The sequence below is a fragment of the Capsicum annuum genome, chromosome 5 (assembly GCF_002878395.1).
Source record: "Capsicum annuum cultivar UCD-10X-F1 chromosome 5, UCD10Xv1.1, whole genome shotgun sequence".
Lineage (NCBI taxonomy): Eukaryota > Viridiplantae > Streptophyta > Magnoliopsida > Solanales > Solanaceae > Capsicum > Capsicum annuum.
Genome location: NC_061115.1, coordinates 214,557,881 through 214,582,255, shown reverse-complemented (window position 1 = coordinate 214,582,255; position 24,375 = coordinate 214,557,881). Strand labels below are relative to the sequence as shown.

General features: G+C 37.3%; 2 pseudogenes; both read right to left on the bottom strand.

Annotated features, from left to right (window-relative positions):
• Positions 1–205: 205 nt before the first annotated feature.
• On the bottom strand, positions 206–3,604 carry LOC107872132 (annotated as a pseudogene).
• Positions 3,605–5,992: 2,388 nt separating this feature from the next.
• The window catches only part of LOC124898626, a 30,363-nt pseudogene continuing 11,980 nt past the window's right edge, over positions 5,993–24,375 (bottom strand).

Sequence of the window (24,375 nt, the reverse complement as noted above, 5' to 3'; positions counted from 1 at the left end):
GCGGCGCCCAATCTATCGTACAAGCCAGGGTGGGCGACACCTCGTCAATTGTCTAAGTTTGGTTGGGCGGCGCCTAACCAATCGCACACCCTTACTGCCTTTCACGAAAATGAGCATAACTTTTTGCTCGGGTATTGGATTAATGCGAAATTGGTATCGTTGGAAAGCTATTTCGAAGACATTTCATATGATATATAGTAGGCCCTCTAATTCATTATATACAAAAGGTTATGGTCGATGGAAGTTGACCCCGGTTGAAACGTCCACTAAAACTTAATCGCTGGAAATGTTTTATACTCGTCTTAGACTTAGGGGATTTTTGAGACCTCAATCCATATTCAAAGGTATTCCCACACTATAGGATTGATCACACACATATATTCACAAGGAATCATCTAGTTCGGGTCTATACTCTTAGGAACGACGGTCTAAATTCTAGCCCGAAAGTACGGGGTGTTACAAAAAAACTGTCTACTAAGTCTCTGCCTGCTGCTGCCGCTTTGCTCCAGTACAGTTCGAAAGCCTTGTTGCTGTCCATAAAGGCTGCTCCAGTCAGAATCATGTTATATCCATTGTGCTTCCGAGCGTGCTTCTCAGCCCTGTACTTCAAGGTGCTACCATTTGCTAGTCGAGGGTAAAACCCTACAATTCGTTCAGGATGCTCACGCCATACCTTAAATCCTCGTTCAACGTCATCACAAGGCATCATAATGTCATCGTCAAGCTCGAGAACTGCTCTCGTCTTTATAGAAGGATCAACCTTGAAGCGATTGTTCAGTTTCTTTCCTCTACTCTAATCCTTACCGGCACTGTAGAATTGAATTCACTCAATTCGGGAGGTTGTCCTTTGTTCCACACTACAACGATTTCACGCACTGAAGAACATCTTGAGTAATGCTGGACATACATTTTCAGATTCCAGATCCCAGCATCGTATGTCATTGTTAATAAAGTGAACTGAGAGTACTGACCATGTAATGGGTAAGCTTCATGCGCACCACTACCTCCATTTAAGTATTTAACTCCAGTACACATTAAGACTACTGTTACGAAAAATATTAAGGTAAGAACCAAGCTTCCACTACACGTGTTTGGTTTTATTCTGTCACGGAGTGATGTGCTTGCTCTATTCAAGTGGCTGCAGGACAGTCTCATTCGAGAATAGAACAAGCTTGACTGTTCCCAATCCAACGATATATCACTCCTCTTTCCGACGTTATGCGGGCACCAACTTAGGGGAACTAAACCTTTAGCAGCTCCAAGTGACACACCGAACAGTATAACCAAGGCTGCAACACCTAAGACTGATGCACAGCCTAAATGGATACCATTCCAAGCGTTTCTTCCCTTAATCGACTCTTTAAGGCCCAATTGGACTTCAACTTCTTTGGAATCACTTCTATTTTGAAGTGACGTATCCTCCGCCTGTATAGAAGGTGAGCCTTGGAGTAACTGGTAACGTTGCTGCCATGTGACCAGGAGGTCACGGTTGGAAATAGCCTCTGCCAGAAATGCAAGGTAAGGCTGCGTGCGATACAGGTGGGGCCCTTCCTCGGACACCGCACATAGCGGTAGCTTTAGTGCACCGGGCTGCCCCTTTTTCTGTTTGTATCCTCCGCCCGTATGTTTCACCATCGTCTTGGCCAACACACTAAAGAGAACCATCGTATAAAAATGGTCTACCTCCGTTTCGGGCTCCCATGTTCTTATGTGTCTTATAGATGGGATTTTTCTTATGTGGTTTCCAAGGACCAAGCGGTGAACTACTGTACCATATTTCCAACTTAGCATTAAACTCTGCACCGATACCACTACGATCTGAACAAAATAGCCAACTTATGATCTTTTCCAGTGTCCATTCCTGCGGAAAATTTACAGCTCGATAGAGACCAAGTTGTCCTTTTGCTCTTCTCTCAGGCAGCATATATATCTGTAGACGATCGTACAATTAATAAAAATATTAATCACTCGTCGGAGCAAAATAGACCTAAAATGTATAAGGACCTAAATATTTACTTTGTAAAGAAAGGAAAATGTAAGAACGAAAACTAAGTAAAAGAAAATCATGTATCTTTTGTATTTGGCGTTGCCCAAAAGTATCTTCAATATTGACATAATCAAGTCATATAAGAGCATAACCATCTCTAACATGGTATCAGTAGTGTACAAAATTCTAGTAAGATAACACATAGTAAATCTTCGAGTTTCGTTTGACCGATAGAGCATTTTATCAACTAATAAAGGACTAGAATACAGGCGAATATTAATATTCGCACATGCATTCATGAGCCCTGCACACATTACTTCAACCTTGTTATTAAGATTTTTACACATCAAGTCTAACGTTGTTACAGATGGCATAGAGTTACATGAATGAAAGTTGTTCACAGAGTCGAAAACTTATATTGCCATTATATTCAAAGACATACAGATAGGACAGATGCCAGTCTTCAACCAAAGCAATGCCTAACTGCTCCCATGATGCTCCCTTGTTGGTACTTCTCGCAACTCCGATATCTCCTTGCATTGTGACTGAATTCTTTGTTTCAAAGAACACGTAAAAGACATCTCCCTGGATTATAAGCAAACATCAGATTAAGAATGTCCCACACCAGATCGGAATGCAAGAGAAGTTCAAAATTTAGGTTACAAACAAAAGAAGTTCAAGATCCTGTAAGCAATGGAGACGAGCAATCTAAATATTCCACCCCGCAAAGTACAAATCTGGACCAGTCAGGTTTGTGAGTTCAAGATACTAAGGGGCCGTTTGGTAGGGTGTATAAGAATAGTGCAAAATGTTTATATTTTCCACATGCTCTAGGTATACTCATAGCAGCATAAATGTTAAATATAGCCGACGAAAGAAACACATAAAAGAGCCAAAGAATATTGGTAAGAACTAAGTAACAAGTATCACCTTTTTCTGATCCTATCTAACACCCCCCCCCCCCCCCCCCCCCCCCCGCCCCCCCCCCCCAATCTACTAGCACTTACTGAAAATTTTATCAATCCCTGAGGGATTTCACAGCAAGAGGATAGTCGTAACAGACCTCGCGACCCCATCTACCAGCTTAAATTGTTGCAATCGGCTATATCACACAGAAGATTGCAAATCATCCATTTCAGCGGTGATTAAACTGAAAAGTTCCATAACATCAGATCGACTAACTATAAGATGCTACTCCCTCCGTTTCAATAAGTTGGTTCTACTTTCCTTTTTAGTGTGTTTCAAAAAGAATGTCTCCTTCCACATGACATGTTTCCTTTCTTAAACTCGGTTCCAAGTCCAACCCAGACAAACAAATTTGAAACAAATTCAAACGAAGAGAGGAATAACTACAGAAGATTAGAGCTAACGATGCTTCATTTTAATTCCGTATAACAAATCTACAAACGCATTTTACCCCAGAATAACATGTACGAGTAATTACTTACTACACTCATTCAATAATCCAGGAATTAAATATTACCTGAATATAAAGGAACGGATCAGCAACAAAATTACTGGAAATTCCAGTCGCAGAAGCTGAAACACAGGTGATAACAGGATTGGCTACTGGCATGCCGCACTCTTATCCCTCCATATATTCATCTGCCAAAACATTTCCGGACACAAAAGTCATATACCAATAAATTCCATGCAACCAAGAACCTTAAGCCTTAAAAAGATTACAACTTTGAGCGAAAAGTTAGAGAGTACATTCATCTCTATATGCAACCGAAACTTTTTCAATTATAGTCAAAATAATCACAAGAATTTGCACTTTTAACAAAATAACGAAACCCCAGAAGCTTAAAAGATCCAATTGTAACCAAAACAGTAACAAACTTAGATAAACAAATAAAGAGCTAACTCTCTTTATTACTGTATGATTAGAAGGTGCAAAATGAATCAGCGCGGGAGCTGCAAAAATTTAAGCCAAAATGAAAGGCTTAAAAGTTGGAGCAAGAAGTTATAGAGTAAACTAATCTCTAGTTGAGAAATTTTCAGATTATATTCAAATTAATCGCCAGGATTTGCCCATTCAATAAATACCCGAAAATACCATAACCTCAAAAGATTCAAAATTCATATCAAAACAGTACAAAACTGAAACTTTGAGCCAAAATGAAAGGCTTAAACTTTAAAAACAGGTTATAGAGAACATTAATCTCTATGTGCAACTATCCAGAAACTTTCCAATTATATTCAAATCAATCATCAGGATTTTCTCATATAACAAATATCCGAAAACCCAAAAGCTTAAAAGATTCAAACTTTCAAAATTCAAACCAAAACAGCACAAACTAGAGTCTGAGCCAAAATGAATCCCAACAAGAACAAGCAGTTGAGATCGTCAGGACAACAACAAACAACGGCAATGCCATAACCAATGTAATCCCACAAGTGGGATCTGGGAAGGGTACCATGTACACAGACCTTACCCCTACCTCATAGAGATAGAGAGGTTGTTTCCAATAGACCCTCAGCTTAAATAAAACCTGCCGAACAGTTTGAAAAAAGGGGATACAGATTCAGGAGCAATAACAACAACAAATTAATGCAAAATGGGAAGTGTTACATCAGTAGAAAAATAACCCCATTTACCCAAAGTTCAGCAAAATAGTACTACAATACTGCAAGCTTGGTAAAATTTTGAGCAAACAAGTGAACGAGTACATGCATCTCAATGTGCAACCATCCAAAAATATGATCATATTCAAACTAATTCACAACGATTTGTTAATTTAACAAACCCATCTAACCATACCTCAAAAAATGAAGATTCAAACTGAAACAGCAAAAACTAAGATCTGTGCAAAAATGAGTCCAACAAGAACAAGCAATTCACATCACCAGAAGAAAAACAACAAAAAGAATTCCATTATTACCTTTGTATTGAGTTCATGAATAGCTATGAATCTAGGATGCACCCAAGGGATTGATTATCTTTTGCACAACATGCACTTCTTTCAAGAACAAGCTTGCTTTTGCAGCAGCAAAAGGAAATACATATCAGCACTTTGAGATGGCAACAAAACGAACATAAAAACTCAAAAGTCAAAAGATAAATGCGCATATTCATACAATGACATGACTACACATATAATAGACTTGACTGCTATAATTCCAGAAGCTAATGTGAAATTACAGATTGATTGACCTATTCAAATTAATTTATCTCACGGGGAAAGGCTTTGGACATGTCAAATTGTTTGTTCATTCAATGCACAGCCTGGAGAGCTCTGGCAAATTAATGCGGCAACTGTCCTCTTCTCTATGTTTATAGTCAACATCTAAACTAGCCAATGTGCCTTGTACTTATAAAGATGAGTAAAGTATATAAAAGCTTCTATTGATTTCACTGATATGTGTGTGTATATATACAAGAGAATACAAAGTAAATAAGTAAATAATCAACTAATAAAGAATTCTATCTTCTCCTAAATAGAAACTAAATCATTATGGGATACTGAGATATGGAAAGGGAAGATCAATCATGAGATGTCTTCCAAGATAGGATGTATGCGTCAATAGTACTGGCATATTAATGCAATCCCCATTTGGAACAAAAAACTGAAGCCATGAATAAATCAAACTCCTAAAACAAACCAATTTCGATAAAGCAAGCCATCAACATTGGAGATGAACTTGACCTTAAAAAAGCCATATCTCAGCTGCAAACATTAAAATATTTTAGTTGTTTAAAGAGGAGGCAAGTATAACAGATAAGCTAAATGAATGGTTGGTCTAGATTTATTTTTCTTCCCTTCATTATTCGTAAGCTTTCCTTATAATAATGAATGAACACTACTACAAGTATAAGATTCGCCCTGATGTTGAAATCCAAGATGCTTTGCCTCCTGGGTCATAACATCATAGGAGATCAGCCAACAACTCTTATCAAGGAAAATGACAGTGGTCGAATCACGATAGAAAGGCTCAAGAATAAGTAAAAGGCATTGAAAGGTAAGAAGTTTGTCCCAAACATCAAAATTCTATGTGCAAAGGCTAGGGGCGGGTAGAGGAAGATGAAGAATTAACACCAAAACTAAACATAGAAAAAGCAGCATCGATGGAAGTGGCAAGTGCGGAGGTGGCTACGGACAGTGCAGGACTAGCACCAAAAGCAAACGCCGGCTGAGTTGTCCCACTGCCAGGGCCAACTGAACTGACCGACTGTCGTAGATGAGGCTGAAGTGTTAGAGTGGGTAAAAGTCTCACATTGATTGGGGAATGGACTAGTGGTTTGATTATATGGTCTTGGTCAATCCTCCCCTCTTGAGCTAGTTTTTGGGATTGAGTTAGGCCCAAGAATAGTGGTTTGCTTATATGGTCTTAGGTAATCCTCCTCTCATGAGCTAACTTTTGAGGTTGAGTTAGGTCAAAGGTCCATAATTGACATGGTATCAAAGCCAGGTCCATTCCCGTTTTGGGCTCCCGGTCCACGCACCAGTGCCAGCTGGGCCTGTGCGTGAAGGGGGTGTTAGAGTGGGTAAAAGTCCCACATTAGTTAGGGAATGGACTAGTGGTTTGCTTATATGGTCTTGGGCAATCCTCCTCACTTGAGCTAACTTTTGAGGTTGAGTTAGGCCCAAGTTCCATTTCTTGACATGAAGAACTTGCCCCAAAACTAAAGTTTCCAAAAGTAGCAGCGCTGGAGCCATCGGGGTTGCTAGCTGAAGCAGCAGCAGAAACTAAGCCAGCATTACTTGAAGAAGAACCAACTGAGGAGAAAGATGTCGTTTCCAACTTCTGGTAATGTAGTCGAAGATCCAAAATGAGAAGGAGCGCTCTGTGAGACTGTGGCATTGTCTGATCCAGCGAGACAAGTTTGAACACTAACAAGTGGCTGAGCTCCAGTGCTTAAAAGAGAACTCTGAGACTGGATGCTAATTGTAGTAACTGTTGAAAAACCAAAATTACTATTTCCAGGACTTGTAGATGCAAATGATGAGCTCGCAAAAGGTGAACGAACTGCTATTGAGGTTGCCCAAATTAGTTGCTTTGGCTTTCAGGTCGGCATTGTCTGCACTGGAAGTTGTTGATAGCATCAACACAATTGGTGGAACATCAGAGGGCCCTGAACTGATAAGAGGTTCAGTTGATACTGAAGATACTGCAGCAAAACCAGACAGACCACCACCTGAGGTAATAGAGTTGCCTGTTGTGCTTCCAACAACAGCTGAAATGCTTGTGGAAGGGGCAACCTCACTTGAACTTCCAGATGGAACATCCCTTGGGGAATTACTTGATGTCAAGAAAGAGGTGGATGAGATAGCCGTACTAGATTCCAACTGTTAATTACTGAAGCTAGAAGTGCTTGATGGAGCAGCAAATAAAGTTGAAGGTGAAAAGGCAGATTATAAAGGTTCTAATTTTCCATATGCTCTTCCCATCCTTATGGGAGTTCTCCGGCTCAAAAAAGTTCCGATGAAGCACCGCAGGGCCTAAATCAGGGTTGGATAAGCTGCAGAAGTGTGTAAAATTTTGATAACTGCCTTCAAGTAATTCTAGAAAAGGGTGCATAAAACTCAAGGAATTCACATTGTGCAAAACCCAAGTGCCTATAGTTTTGAAGGTTTTTGCAAAAAAATAATAATAATATGGAATTAAAGTTACTAGTTTCAATATATATATATCCTTGGAATTTAATAAAGTAGGAACTAACCTGCTTGAGCTTTCTGGCCTTAACACTGAGAGAGAGGATGACGATGAAAATACAAGTTCCACTCTACAATGTTTACAGTAGAACTAAAACATCGAAGGAATTATTAGGGGCACTTGAACAAAAATATAAAACAAAGGATGCGGGAATTAAGAAATTCCTTATTGTACGATTCCTGGACTTTAAAATGATAGATAGCAAATCGGTTGTCTCTCAAGTGCAGGAGTTTCAAGTCATCATAAATGATCTCCTAGCAGAAGGTATATCTTTGAAAAAATACCTTAGTTGAACAAATTAAAAATGTTCGTAACACTCACATAAACTGTTTTGTAGGTTTGATTGTGAATGATGCATTTCAAATAGCAGCGATAGTTGAGAAGCTACCACCTTTGTGGAAAGACTTCAAAAACTACTTGAAGCATAAACGCAAGAAAATGACTGTTGAAGATCTTATTGTCTGACTGCGTATTGAAGAGGATAATAAGGCTGCCGAGAGAAGGTTAAAAGGGAAATCTACAATTAATGGAGCAAATATTATAGAAGATGATCAAAACAATTCTAAGAAAAGGAAGAAAACTGAACAAGAAAGCCATCAACCCAAGAAGAAATTCAAGGAAAAATGCTTCAATTGTGGCAAAATTAGCCACAAGTCCATGGATTTTCGTGCCCAAAATAAAGGCAAGAAAAAGGATCAAGCAAATATGATTGAATTCAACAAAGAATGCGATTATTTGTATGCTATGTTTTTAGAATGTAACATGGTGGGAAATCCTCGTGAATGGTGGGTGGATTCTGGTGCCACCCGCCATGTATGTGCCAACAAAGAGTTGTTTTCGTTATTTGCTCCGGCTCAAGTAGAAGAAATGATCTACATGACTAACTCCGCTACTACTAAGGTAGAAGGAACAGGAAAAATATGCTTAAAAATGACTTCAGGAAAGTTTTTGACACTTAACAATGTCTTGTATGTTCCGGAGTTATATAGGAATTTAATTTCTGTTTCACTTCTAGAAAAGAACGGATTCAAATGTTTAACCGTTTTTGAAAAAATTGTAATTAGCAAGGGAGAAATGTATGTAGGAAAAGGCTGTCTCACCGAGGGCCTTTATAAGATGAATGTAATGACTATTGAAATCAATAAAAGTTCAAATTCTTCTTATTTACTTGAGTCTTATAATTTATGGCATGAACGTTTAGGCCATGTTAATTATAAAACATTACGAAAACTGATTAACTTAGAAGTTTTGCCAAACTTTGAGTGCAATAAATCAAAGTGTCAAGCGTGTGTGGAATTGAAGTATGCAAAGCATCCTTATAAGTCCATTGAAAGGAATTCCAATCCCTTAGACTTAATACACATTGACATTTGTGATATGAAGTCAACACCATCACGAGGTGGGAAAAAGTATTTCATAACTTTTATTGACGATTGTACTAGATACTGTTATGTCTACTAGCTAAATAGTAAGGATGAAGCAATAGATGCGTTTAGGCAATATAAAACTGAAGTTGAAAATCAGTTAGACAAAAGGATCAAAATGATAAGAAGTGATAGGGGCGGAGAATATGAATCTCCCTTTGCGCAAATATGTGTAGAGAATGAAATAATCCATCAAACTATGGCCCTATATTCACCTCAATCTAATGGAATTGTGGAAAGGAAAAACGAAACTTTGAAGGAAATGATGAATGCCTTACTTATAAGTTCTGGTTTATCGCAAAACTTGTGGGAGGAGGATATCCTTACGGCCAATCGTATACTCAATAGAGTTCCCCATAGTAAAACACAATCAATTCCTTATGAAAAGTGGAAAGGAAGAAAACCCAACTTGAAATATTTCAAAGTGTGGGGATGTCTAGCAAAGGTCCAAATTCCTATGCCTAAAAGGATTAAGATAGGACCTAAGACGGTGGACTGCGTGTTCATAGGATATGCTAAAAGTAGTAAAGCATGTCGGTTTTTGGTTCATAAATCCGAACATCCAGATATAAATGAAAATACGGTAATTGAATCAGATAATTCTGAATTCTTTGAAAACATTTACCTGTATAAACTTAGACATGAAAAGTCTAGTGGAGGATCTAAACGACCTCGATATGAACCAAGTGGGAATGTACATAATGAAGAAAATCCAAGACGTAGTACACATCAAAGAACGTCAACTTCTTTTGGATCAGATTTTGTAATATTTCTCTTAGAAAATGAGCCTGAAACATTTAAAGAAGCGATGTCATCGTCAGACTCATTTTTTTGGAAAGAGGCAGTCAATAGTGAGATTAATTCAATCTTAAGAAACCATACATGGGAATCGGTTGATCTTCCTCCTGGAAATAAACCTTTAGGTTCTAAATGAATCTTCAAAAGGAAAATGAAAGCAGATGGCACTATTGACAAATACAAGGCAAGACTTGTAGAAAAAGGCTTCAAACAAAAATAAGGCCTTGATTATTTTGATACATACTCTCTAGTACAAAGGATAACATCGATTTGAATGTTAATTGCCTTGGCTGCAGTATATGATCTTCAAATCCATCAAATAGATGTGAAAACCTCATTCCTAAATGGAGAATTGGAGGAAGAAATTTACATGGAACAACCTGAGGGTTTGGTTCCAGGAAAAGAAAACAAGGTGTGTAAACTTATTAAGTCATTGTATGGACTAAAGCAAGCACCTAAACAATGGCATGCGAAGTTTTTCCAAACCATGTTGACAAGGGGATTCAAAATAAATGAATGTGATAAATATATTTATATTAAAGACACTCCAAATCACCAAGTCATTGTTTATTTATATGTGGATGATATGTTAATCATCAGTAGAGACATTTCTGACATAAATGCAACAAAACGAATGCTCGAGAGAAAGTTTGATATGAAAGACCTTAGAGTTGTAGATGTGATCTTAGGTATAAGAATCCATAGAACTCCACAAGGGTTGACATTGTCACAGTCTCATTAAATCGAAAAGGTACTTGAAAAATTCAAGTATATGGAATTCGGTATTGCCAAGACTCCATTGGATGCGAGCTTTGCACTTCGAAAGAATAAAGGTGAAAGTGACTCACAATTGGAATACGCAAGAGTATTGAGATGTTTAATGTATATAATGAACTGTATACGACTAGACATAGCATGCACTATCAGTAAATTGAGTCGGTACATGAGTAATAACAACAAAACTTATTGGATGACATTGAAAAGAGTTTTAGGGTATCTTAAATACGCTCAAGATTATGATTTGCATTATAATAAATATCCTGCGGTACTTGAAGGATATAGTGATGCAAACAAAGTAAAATCTACAAGTGGATATGTATTTACTATCGGTGGAGGAGCAGTCTCTTGGAAATAATCCAAACAGACTTGTATTGCTTGCTCTACAATGGAATCTTAATTTATCACATTGGATAAAGCCGGTGAAGAAGAAGAATGGCTCCAAAATTTCTTGGAAGATATACTATATTGTCCCAAGACAGTGGCACCAGTCTGTATACACTGTGATAGTCAAGCAGCTATAGGTAGTGCAGGGAGCATGATGTACAATTTTAAATCTCGTCACATACGGCGGAGACATAATATCACTAGGGAACTTCTCTCTAGTGGAATTATCACTGTTGACTATATAAAGTCAAAGGATAATGTGTCGGATCCACTTACAAAAGGCCTATCTAGAGAAGGAGTGGAAAGGACATCCAAGGAAATGGGTTTAAGGCCTAGGACAAGTCAGCATGGCAGTAACTCTACGTAACAGACTGGAGATCCCAAGAGCTAGGTTCAAGGAGATTAAACAAAGTTGTGTCTAACAGGTTCAACATTGTCAATTACCCAACCCATTCTCATGATGTAGAGAATGTATAGTAAACAAGGATAAGACTTAAGGTGAAAAGTCTTTTAATGATTATCTAAATTTGGCAGATTTGACCAAATAGTTTAATCTATAGGATTGAACGTTTAGAAATCACCTATGTGAGGGCGAAGTAGAAGTTGCTTCAAAGAGAATGTTAGTAAAGGCGTATTCTTTAAGATCTCATGAAACTGGGACGTATTCATGGCTAAAAAGAACAAAATCGTGAGAACTATAAACGTTAAAAGGTTGGTTGTGTGACATGTATTATCTAGGTGTACATTAAATCTCTATGGTTCAAAGATATCAAATCTATTGATTAACCAAGTGCATCCTATGCATGTTCACTATAGAAAGTTTAAAGGAAAACCCACTTATTCAGATGCAATCAATCTTTGCTTGATGATCACATACTTTTCCGTAAAACTTTTACGAAAAATAACCATTCCCCATTCATGTGGGGGATTGTTGGGTTCATAGTATATGAAAGAAATGTGAATAAAAAATAGAGAGTAAAATGGTGGAGGGAAGGAGACACTAAAATGGAAAGTGTACTCCCAAATTAGAAAGTTTACTTTTTCTCCCACATTGGTGGAAGAAGAGAACTTAGAAGTGTTTATAATCAAGAACACTTACTCCACATGATAAGTGAGGCAAGAAATAAGAGATGCCTCGCGTCGTCGTCGTCGTCGTCGCTTGGCTCGGCTTCGACTTTGGATTTGGATTTGTCAAATGATCGATTGATGAGATCTATTTTTTTGGATAAACTTTATTTGACAAAAGTTGATCAATGACAAAAACACAGAAATTTTTTTTAGGTGTTTAATACTCCATTTATATGTATGCAGTAACAATAACAGATGTAATATTTTGACTTAAATGATGCACTGTTTCTGTTTCGACTGAACTGATGCAGATTTTCGAAACTATGTTTCCTGAACTAATACATTGGTTCGAACAGATGCAATTCTTCAACTAAGTGATGCACTGTTTCGAACTGGTGCACTGTTTCATGAAATGGTATACTGTTTCAGCAAAAATAATGCACTGTTTTGGGTAAACAGACATGCATTTCTAGAAAAGTCACACCTCTAAATTGAACCACTGCCACCTTTTCAAAGAGGCATGTTATGGCTATATAAATCTAGTTTCATTCACAGGTTTTGATATGAACGAAAATTTCAGAATAAAAACACTCTTCTTGCCTTAAAAATATTTTGTATGGTCACTCAAAACGTTCAGTGAGTTCGAAGATATTCCAGTTGTTTGAGGTACTACTACAATTGGTTTGTTTGGCCATTTTATCCTGGGATAAAAATTCCGCAACCTCGAGTACAGTGAGGGAAATTATTTCCTTAAGGAAAGACCATGAATTCGGGCGACTTGGCCATTTTTGTTTCATCTTTATTTCTAAAAATAAAATACACCTCTTGGAAAGATCACTTTGATCTTGTGTTGAGGGTATCTTCTGCACTTCATTGTGTTCTTGGTTTATTAACTTGAACTAGTTGAAGTGGTTATTTCTAGTATACAGATTCTTGTACCCGCAGAAGGAAAATAACATGGCTCTCTTATTCACTATGAGGCAGCTTGGGTGAATCCAAAGACTCAAGCTTGTCCACGAAGCATGTTCGGTGTCAATTTCATTATTCTGATGACTTCTCCTTCGGGATCAGATTTTCAAGAGGCTCCAATATATTTGCAGCTATCTCACTGGGTTTGGGAGGGATGTGAATATACCCTATAGGTACATTAGCAGCAGTAGAAGAAACTCCCGCTCAAGGACTAGGACATGAAATTCCTTGTGATAGGAGATTTGGTTTCTATCTAGTCCCACGAATGGGGCTGAAAGAGGAAAAAGCTGAAACTCACTCACAGATTCTAATACAGTTAAAGAATGCAAATCAGCTCAAGACCACAGTGATTTGCAAATAATACCTGTTTAGAGACAAAATATCCATCATGCTTCCTGACCGACTCAGATAAACAAGTCTTGTTATAAGCACTACATGTGGAGCTACTAGCCTGATAGAGGACAAAATTTACACAAAAAATTCTGACAAATTAAATAATTTCCAACACTAAAGTAGGCAGAAAAGAAAATGCACCATTTGATCATCCGTTTGACGAAGTCTATGTTGAGAAATGATTCAAAGATACTTGACCAAGTCTTTAGGAAATTAGTTGGTAGTTAGTTTCCTTTATTCTAGCAAGTTTAGATAGTGTTGCAGATTATTAGGTAGTCAGTAAATCAGTGGGTTAGTGGACCTAAAGTTTAGAATTTTCAGTTTATTGTAAGCCTATTTATAGGCATGTCTCTTTACTTTCATATTGCAATCAGAAAAAGAAATCACTACAGTATTTTTCTTCTCCTTACCTCTGTTTTCTGTCCAGCTACTCATTAAGCTTTCTACTTTTTTTTCTTTCCAACAAATGTGGTATCAAAGCCTAGTTTCTTTTTGAAATTGAGTGAGTCGTGAGGCTTATATCAATTGAGTATTTGAGAGGAAAGAAAGAGAAGGTGTGAGATAAAAACAAAATGGCAATGAAAACTCTTTTCAAATCACAAGGGGTTTGGAAGCTAGTTGAAGCAGTCTTTGTGGATCAAGCAGGCTCTGACGAAGAGACAGACAAATTGAAAGGGATAAAAAAGAACGACGCCAAAGCGTTGTTCCTGATTCAACAAGCAGTCCATCACACAATTTTTGCAAGAATTGCAACAACAACTACATCCTCAGATCCATGGAATATTTTGAAGAAGGAATTTCAAGGTTCGGCCAAGGTGATTACGGTAAAATTGCAAACTTACCATCGTGACTTTGAAACTCTTTCTATGAAAAGTAATGAAGCTGTTCAAACTTATTTGTCTAGATTTTCTTATCTTGTTAATCAAATGAAGTCTTATGGTGAAGATATATCTGAAGAAACTATTGTAGCAAAATTTTTAAGGAGTCTTACTCCAAAGTTTGAACATGTTGTTGCTGCGATAGAGGAATCTCATAACTTATCTGATTATACTTTTGATGAACTAATGAGTTCTTTGCAAGCTCATGAAGACAGGATCCTAAGGTCACATGAGAAAAATAAAGAGAAGGCATTTCAGGTGAAGGGGGAGTCCACTCAAAAAAAAGATAAGCTAGAAAACTTTGCAAATCGTGACCGAGACAGAGGTGGATTTTGAGGAAGAGGTCATGGAAGAGCCCATAGAAGAAGTCGAGATAGAGGAGGATCAAATAAAGAGAAGCAGAACAGAACGTTTCTGAGAAACTAAAAAACCAAGACATAAAGAAGCTTATTGCTGGCAAAAGCAGAGGGATGAAAATAGCCAAGAAAGATTTGTAGAGGAAAATGATGATGAAAGTAAGATGTTCATGGACCTTTATTGTGAAAAACGGACTCCTAATGATGTTTGGTTTTTGGACAGTGGATGTTTCTATCAATTTTTTGTTGAATTCCCCTCAATATTGAGAGTCTTGCCATTAAATAGAAAATATTCAATGATTACATCCCTAAAGATCCATCTTCCTATCCCTAAAAATCGGCTTTTTGTTCTCTCTAAATCCGCTATTCTATCCCTCCAAATCCGTTATTCTATGATTCTATCCCACCAAATCTTCCTACTAAAGCCACTATTATTCTCTTTAATAACTAAATCAAATCTATGCAATCACACTAATATACAACAATATATGGTTACATTAATATATACAATATTTACATCATCATGCTAACATCCCCCCTCAAATTGATGCTGGCAGATCAAGAAGCATCAATTTGCCGACTAGAAACTAATGTCATCGTCGTGCCATTGATTTTGAAAATGCATCAGCTATTTGAAGATCATTGGACATGTGAGGAAGAGTAATGACACCATTATCTACAGCTTCTCGTATATAATGACAATCTACTTCGATATTTTTGGTCCACTCATGATCAATTGGATTAGTAGCAATCTAAATAGCACTTGTATTGTTAGCATAGAGAAGAGTAGGATTAGATTGAGGAAATACAATCTCAGCAAGTAATCCGCGAAGCCACACAATCTCAGAATACGCAATAGACATTGCTCGATATTCAGCCTCTGTTGAAGATTTTGATACGCGATCTTGCTTTTTACTCTTCCAAGATATCAAAGACTCTCCAAGATATATGCACCAACCGAACGACAAGTGTCAGAACATCCTGCCCAATTAGAATTACTACAAGCATTAAGACGAATAGGCAAACCACTAGGAAAGAATAATCCACGAGTAGATGTTCCTAGGAGATATCGAATGATGCGACAGACAGCCACCAAATGATGATGGGGAGCTTGTATGAATTGACTAACTTGTTGAACTGCAAAAGAGATATCAGGCCTGGTAATAGTAAGGTAATTTAAGCTCCCAACTAATTTCCAAAATATAGTTGGATCAGGAAAAAAATTGCCTTCCTGCCGGTGATACTTGACATTCAATTCTAATAGAGTATCTACAGAGGAGGAATCCTAAAGACCTGTCAAAGAAATCAAATCTTGGGTATATTTGTGTTGATTTAGAAACACCCCGGATGAATCACGATGAACTTCCAAACCCAAGAAATATGTAAGAGTACCAAGATCTTTCATATGAAAAGAATACTTAAGTTGCTGTTGCAGGCTAGTGATTAGTGAAGAATCAGTTCCTGTAATAATAATGTCATCTACATATACCAAAAGAAGAACACAACCTGTGGATGTTTTCTGAAGAAACAAAGATGAGTCATATTTGCTCTGCTCAAAAGAGAATTGTAGCAAAGTAGACCGAAATTTGTCAAACCAAGCTCTGGGAGCTTGTGTTAATCCATACAAAGACCGCTTCAACTTGCATACATCTGATATAGGCAATAAGAACAAACCTGGTAGAGGTTTCATATAAATATCCTCTTGAGATCACCATGAAGAAAAGCATTTTTGACATCCATTTGATGAAGAGTCCAGTTTTGTAAAACAGCAATGGCAATAATAGTTCACACCATCATCATTTTTGCTACCGGTGCAAAAGTCTCTTCATAGTTCACACCATACTCCTACTTGTTACCAAGAACAACCAACCGAGATTTGTACCGATCAAGAGTTCCATCAGAATGAAGTATAATTGAATAAACCCATTTATATCCAATTGGATGGACATTTGAAGGACATGAAACAATATCCCATGTGTCATTTTCTTTATGAGTTAAAAGTTCTTCCTCTATTGCCTTCTGCCAACATTTATGCTTGGAAGCTTGTGAGTAAAAAGTTGGAAAAGAAATGATGGATAAAGTAGATGAAAAGCCATACCAATTAGGAGTACAAGATACTCTCGTAGATCACTGAGTGGGCTCAAGAGGAGCAGGCCTTGAAGAATTCTCAGATTTTAGTTGTGGAGCAGTTTCAGGTGGTGGATCAATATCAAGAGGGGGTAAAGTTGGCCGCTGATGTTCATACACAAATCCAGGTTTGAACCTCTTAGAAGAAGATAAAAAATCCTAAAAAGTAGGAAGAATAAGAGAAGCAGGAGATGACTCAACATGAGTCAGAAAAAAATACTGATTCTCAAAGAAAACAACATTTCTAGAAATATGAAATTTATTAGAACATGGATCATAACAGAGAAAACCTTTCTGTGAAGTACTATAACCCATAAAAGCACATTTAGTAGACTGAGCAGAAAGTTTATTACGCTAAGACGGAGGAAGATGCACAAAACAAATACAACCAAATGTATGAAAATTATCATAGCTTGGATTTTTGTGATAAAGACGAAAATATGGAGATTCAAGATTTAAGACTTTAGATGGTAGTCTATTAATTAAAAAAACAGCAGTAGACAAAGATTCCACCCAATACTTAGATGGAACAGAGGACTCAAGCAATAAAGTACGAGTGATATCTAAGATATGACGATTTTTACGTTCAGCAACCCCATTTTGTTGTGGTGTATATGGACAGGAGCATTGTGAGACAATTCCTTTTTTAAGAAAATTTTTTTTGAACTTGTAAGACATATATTCTCCACCAGAATTAGATCTTAATAATTTGATGCGAGTAGAAAATTGAGTCTCAATATAGGCCAAAAATGTATTGAATATGGAAAATACCTCAGATTTGGATCGAAGAAAATATACCCACGTAAATCAAGTATAATCATCTATAAATGTCATAAAGTACTTGAAATGAGCATGAGAAATAATTGGTGAAATACCCCAAACATCACTATGAATGACATCAAAACACTTTGTAGCACGACTACCAAAATTAAATAAAGAAAGAATCTTACTCTTGCCTAATTTACAAGTAGAACAATTAAAAGAAGCAGCGGAAAATTAATTTTTGTTCCCCAATAAACCCGAATTTGATAAATGAGATAACACAATAGACTTTGGATATCCTAAGCACTTATGCCATGCCTCAGTCTTACTAGTTGTAGAAGTACAAGCAAATGATAGAACCCGAGGAATGAAAAAGTGTATAGGAAACAGTCGTCCAACTTTAGGGCTCTACACGTAAATGATAGAACACGAGGAATAGAAAAGTGTATAGGAAATAGTCATCCAACTTTAGGCCCCTTCACAATTATCATCCCCGACACCTGATCCTGCACAAGACAACCATTGCAAGAAAAATTCACATCACAATTGTTATCTACCAATCGTCCAACTGAAATAAAACTAGTGGAGAGCTTTGGTGACACAAAAAACATTGTTGAAAGTTTTAGTAATATCCCCAACCTTGGTAATGGGTAAATTACTACCATTGGCAACTTAAATTTGTGATGGACCATGATACTTACGAACATTTTTTTGCATACTAGATGAGTTGGCCATATGATTGGAAGCTCCAGAATCAAGAAACCAAAAATTAGATGCAAGATCATTACCTTGTAGCCCTAAAGCTGAAAAAGCCAACATGATCATTTGTCTTACCATTTCAGGAGTAAGAACTTGTCCTGAAGATGACTTCTCAGAAGTGAAACCATTTGTCCCAGCTTGAAAATCATTAACCTTATGATTTTGAGGGCGTGTGATACACTCTATGATAATGTGTCCTTGTTGTTGGCAATAATTACAAAGCTTCTTGCCACAATTGCAAGCAATATGACCATATCCCTTGTAACTGTAGCATTGAGTTCTAGTCATATCCCTACCCTTTCCTTTACCTTGGGCAAAAAATGCAACAACAATATCATCAACTTGCTTGAAAGCATTTTGTGTGACAAAACGCTACTCTTCATGAAGTAATTCCCTAAAACAAACATTCAAGGAGGGAGATGGGTCACAATTCATCAAGTGGGAGAGAACACTCTCAAACTCACAGTGTAACTCCATTAAAAATTGATCTTGCTTGCTTTGCTCTTGAACTTGTTGAATTACAGAGAAAGATTCGGCAGGTATTTTGGAATAAACAATATCTGTAAATTTAGCCCATAAGTCCTGAAATCCAGAAAAATAATCCTGAATAGAAAGACCTCCTTGAGAGTAATTAGCAATTTCATACTCTAAGTGAAAGCGTCAGGCACTATTATCTTGGTTGTAAACCTTTTATAAATAATCCCACGTGGCTTTAGCTATCTTGTAAGGCCTGAGATTAAGAACAATAAGAGGGTCAATTGACCCTAAAATTCATGTCATCACCCAAGCATCTTTAATCTTCCATTCACCTAACTTTGTAGGATCAGTAGGAGCAGGATCGGCTCCATCTATATGGCCCCATAGTTCTTTTTCAGTGACAAATATCTGAAAATGAAACTCCCATGACAAAAAATTCTTTCCAGTGAAATGAACACTGAATGATTTAAACTGATATGAAGTTAGATTTATGAAAACTAGAAACACTGACTCAAAAGTATAACCAAAATGACAAAGATCAAAGTCCAAGGTGTTAATTGTTGAGGAACAATCAACAAAAACCGAAATTTCCAAAAAGACTGAAAGGAACCACAAATGAACTCTATGAAACAAGATAGCCAAAAGAAGGCTCTGATACCATGTCAATTTTCTACTGAATGCCCATCAATATTGAGAGTCTTTCCATTAAATAGAAAATATTCAATGATTACATCCCTAAAGATTTGTCTTCCTATCCCTAAAGATCAGCTTTTCTATCCCTCTAAATCCGCTATTCTATCATATTCTATCCCTCTAAATCTGCTATTCTATCCCACCAAATTTGCCTACTAAAGCCACTATTATTCTCTTTAATTACTAAATCAAATTTATGTAATTACACTAATATACAACAATATGTGGTTACATTAATATATACAATATTTACATCATCATGCTAACAGTTCCAACCATATGTCTGGAACAAGATCTTTGTTCAAGGAGCTTGATGAGTCCAAAAAGTTAGACGTAAGGCTAGGAGAAACAAGAAGATTCACATTGAAGGAAGAGGTACTATTAGCATTATGACCAGCCAAGGTAATGCTAAGATTTTAGAAGATGTAATGTTTGTTCCTAGTCTATCTCATAATTTACTTAGCATTGGACAGTTAATGATTAGCGGATAATCAATTTCTTTGGTGTTTGTGTAACATCTCAGGCCCATTACTTGGTGAGATATCACAAGGGTAATTTTGTATTTTTGTTCAATAATTTATTTTATGAAATTTAAGATGTTTCTTTAATATTAGTTTCATACGTTCTTTCTACTGAACTTTATTTTCCTAGCCATGTTGCATCAGTTACACAAATTAATACAAGCCCCTTTGTTTTCCTCCAAATCATATGATAAAAGCCTCCCTTTTCCCTTCATCAGTTTTTCCAAAGCTTTCTAGCAGTCAATACCCTTTTTCTTTCATTAGTTTTCATAAGTTTTAGAAGTCAATATTTCTTTTCCTTCTCTCAATCACAACTTCTAAGAAACAAAAGAGAATTGGTTGGGAATAAATCTCAAAAATTTCGTCTTCCAATCTCAAACCCGTTAAATGTTTTGAGGTATGTAGAATTGTATCTTGCTCACTTTCCTAGATGTTCCCTTTTATGTTTTATAATCTGTTTCCCTCCACATGGTTTGGTATTGTTAACTTGGTGTTTGTATATATTAAAGAATTTTCCCTGGTTGCCTAAGTTATTAGTGAAATTCTGAAAACTTGAGCTTGGCAGTAGAATCAAAGCCCATGTTGGGCATCCTTGAAAAACCAAGTTACTGTAATTTCTACGATTTCAAAGGTCCTTAATTGTTGCAAACTAACTACCTTGATGCTAACAGAATTTGTCTTATGTTTCTCTCTAATGTATGTGCAATCTATTTAAGGCTACTGAACTAATAGATATTGATTTTAGGTTTTCCTACTTTTATTTCATGTCGTGAACTGGTGATATATTGTTTGTTTGATGCTCTACAGTGAACTATGTTGGCTCATTATTCTTGTCTGTGATATATGTCTGTAAGTTATGGTGGTCCAATTAGGATTAACGTTTGCAAGCATGATTCCCTTTTTAAATGTGTTTTTGTTGAGTACCACAAAGTTGTGAAGCACTCATTATAGCTTCAAAAATTACAGCAATGCTCCAGGGATTTTCCCAGACTTACAGTTAGAATTCGATTTAATAATAAAAATCTATTTCTGGACAGATTTAGTTATCTCAGCTACTACACCATGTATAAATTACTATCTTTCCAGTTAACTCCTAAATATAATCTCTCAAGAGTTGTGGAAATCATGTTAATGAATCCTTAACAAAATGTTTTTTAGCTATTCTGAATGTTATTGAAAGGTATCAATCTCATGAATACAGAATAATTGAATTCCCAACTTGAGGCTAAAAGGGCTAAATTATGTGCATGAGCCTAAAAAGGTTAAATCACGAGCATGGGTCTAATATGTCCAACACTTTGAACATAAATAAATAAGATAACGTTATGAGTAAAGGGAGTTAGTTGGCTGATCGTGAAGGCATAGGTCTAAAAAAAACTACAAATGCCCGAAACTATGATTGCCGACATAGGATAGAGATCATTCCGCAAGTCAGATACTCTCTTTTCTTTCATGTGTCCCAAAAAGGCGCTAACCATGGATACTTGCTAGAAAATCATGTCATGTCACGTCCTATGCCGGGCAAGGTATAGGATGGCTTAGCTAATCGGGCCGAGATCAGACTCCATGCACTGACATGGTGGTTTATGACGGTTCACTACTTTCTCCAACAAATAATTAAAGAAAATAAATTTACCTTAGTCAATTATAAGTTTATTTTATATTCATATTCCTTTCCAGTTGTCTTTGATAAAGAAATGGAACTTGGGCCTAACTCATCCTCAATAGCTAGCTCAAGAGGGGTGGATTGCCCAAGTCCATATAAGCAAACTACCAGTCCATTCCCCAACCAATGTAGGACTTTTACCCACTCTAACACCCTTCTCACGCCCAGGCCCAACTGGCACTAGCGCGTGGACCGAGAGCCCAAAATGGGAATGGACCTGGATCTGATACCATGATAAAGAATGGACCTTGGGTCTAAATTATCCTCAAAAGCTAGCTCAAGAGGGGAGGATTACCCAAGTCTATATAAGAAAACTACCAGTCCATTCCCCAACCAATGTGGGACTTTTACCCATGGCTGGTAGTTTGTTTATATGGACTTGTGTAATCCTCCCCTCTTGAGCTAGCTTTTGAGATTGATTTAGGCTCAAGTTCCATTTCTTTGACATGGTATCAGAGCCAGGTCCATCCCTATTTTGGGCTCCCGGTCCATGCGCCAGTGCTAGTTGGGACTGGGCGTGAGGGGGGGTGTTAGAATGGGTAAAAGTCCCACATTGGTTAGGGAATAAACTAGTAGTTTGCTTATATGGATTTGGGTAATCCTCCCCTCTTGAGCTAGCTTTTGAGGTTGAGTTAGACCCAAGGTCCATTCTTGACATTCTTCACTTACTTTTAATTTAAATCTTGTTGTCATTTAGTGTCTCTTGCTATGCTATCCTCTTGAAATGATTTTACATACCAATACATTCCATGTATTGACCGCCTTTGGCACTACATCGTTTCATGATGTAGGTTCTGGCGCTCAAGTCCGCGGTCAGACGTCTCATTAGGATTTCTATCTTCTACTATTGGTGAGCCTCTTTCCCATCAGGAGGTCGAACGAGATATGATGATGATTATTATATATCTTCTTCTTTTTCTTTCAGTATTAGTATTGGTACTTATTAGAGGCTTCACAGGCTAGTGTATTTGTCAAGAAAACTTTGTAATTTTCAGTCTTTATTTATCATAGATATTGAAATTGTTGGATGTTATACAGTGTTAATAAACTTGGGTGAAGTTTTATCTCTCGAGAAAATCATGATTGAATTTCATATTACTTCCTCTTTATCCATTTGTATTAGAAGTATGCTTGGGTGATATGCCATAATGTTCGCTCATACTAGATACAGTATCGGGTGTGTGCCACGTCCAGGGCCCCGTCTCGGGTTGGGTCATAATAAACTTGGTATCAGAGACAAGAGTTAAAGTGTCCTAGGGTGCCTGTGAAGCCGTGTCTTGTAGTATTCTTTCTATGAGTGTGAAGAACGCCACACTTATAATTAGAATGCTACAGGGCATTTAGGATATATTTCCCATTCTTTCATACTCTATTTCGTTCGATAAAGTTCAACTCTATGAAATTATTATAATTCATGCTTGCCACTTGTTACAGTTCATCCCTCCTAAAAGACCTATTAGCTCGAGGACAAATACTGGTACTCGGGCTCTTTCCCATGCCAACACTAGCGATATGCCCTCGACTTATATGATGCATACCAAAAATGGAGCTCGCACTTTTGGGAAAAATACTGGTGCTAATGCATCTTCTATGATACCTTTTCCAGTTTGGGTACCCAGAACATCCTCTACATAGCCTCCTCATGTTGATGCTACCAATGGTGAATTTAGGCAGGCTATTCAGATGCTCACACAGCTTGTAGCATCTCAGTCCAGTCACTCGGGTCCTACCAGCTCCAACTCTCATGACTCTTCCAATATTTCTAATATCCAAGCGTTCCTTAAGATGAATCCACCTACGTTCACAGGATCAAAGGCCGATGAGGATCCCCAAAATTTTATTGACGAAGTTGAAAAAATCTTAAGGGTTATGCATGCTAGTGACACAGAGGGAGTTGAGCTTGTATCCTACCAGTTGAAGGATGTTGTTGGTATCTGGTATGATCAGTGGGAGCTTGCTCATGGTGAAAATACACCTCCTGCAGTATGGGATGATTTTATTAATTCTTTCCTTGACCATTTCTTTCCATAAGATCTAAGGGAGGCCAAGGTACAGGAGTTTGTTAATTTAAAATAGGAAAAGATGAGTGTGAAAGAGTATGTTCTCAAGTTCATTAAATTGTCTCTATATGCTCCAGAGTTGGTATCTAAAATGAGGGCTAAGATGCTGAAATTTATGTTTGGACTTGCAAAACACATACGAAAAGGGTGCAAAGCAGCATTGTTGATTAGTGATATGAATATTTCCAGATTGATGGTGTATGTTCAACAGGTTGAGGAGGAAAAAAAATAGGGAGGAGTTTCAGAATAAGAGGTCCAAGTCAACAGGTAATGAGTCTACTTAACAACGGTCAGGAAACGAAAATAAAGATTTCTTTCACAAGAGGTCATCTGGACCTGCTCCGTCTTCAGCTAGTACACCTACACCTAGGCTAGGATCAACCAGCATGTTTAGACTAATCAAAATTTCAAGGTTCAAGGTTCTCAGTCACAGAAATATGGAAGACAGTGGTTCCATCATATCCTTTTTGTACTATTTGTGGAAAGAATCACTCTGGCGAGTGTCGGTACGGAAAAGGTGTGCTATGGGTGTGGTCAGCGGGGTCATATACAAAAGGATTGTCCATCAGCAAAGGAAGTTAATGGGGGCAACAGAGCCTAATATTCTGCTTCAGT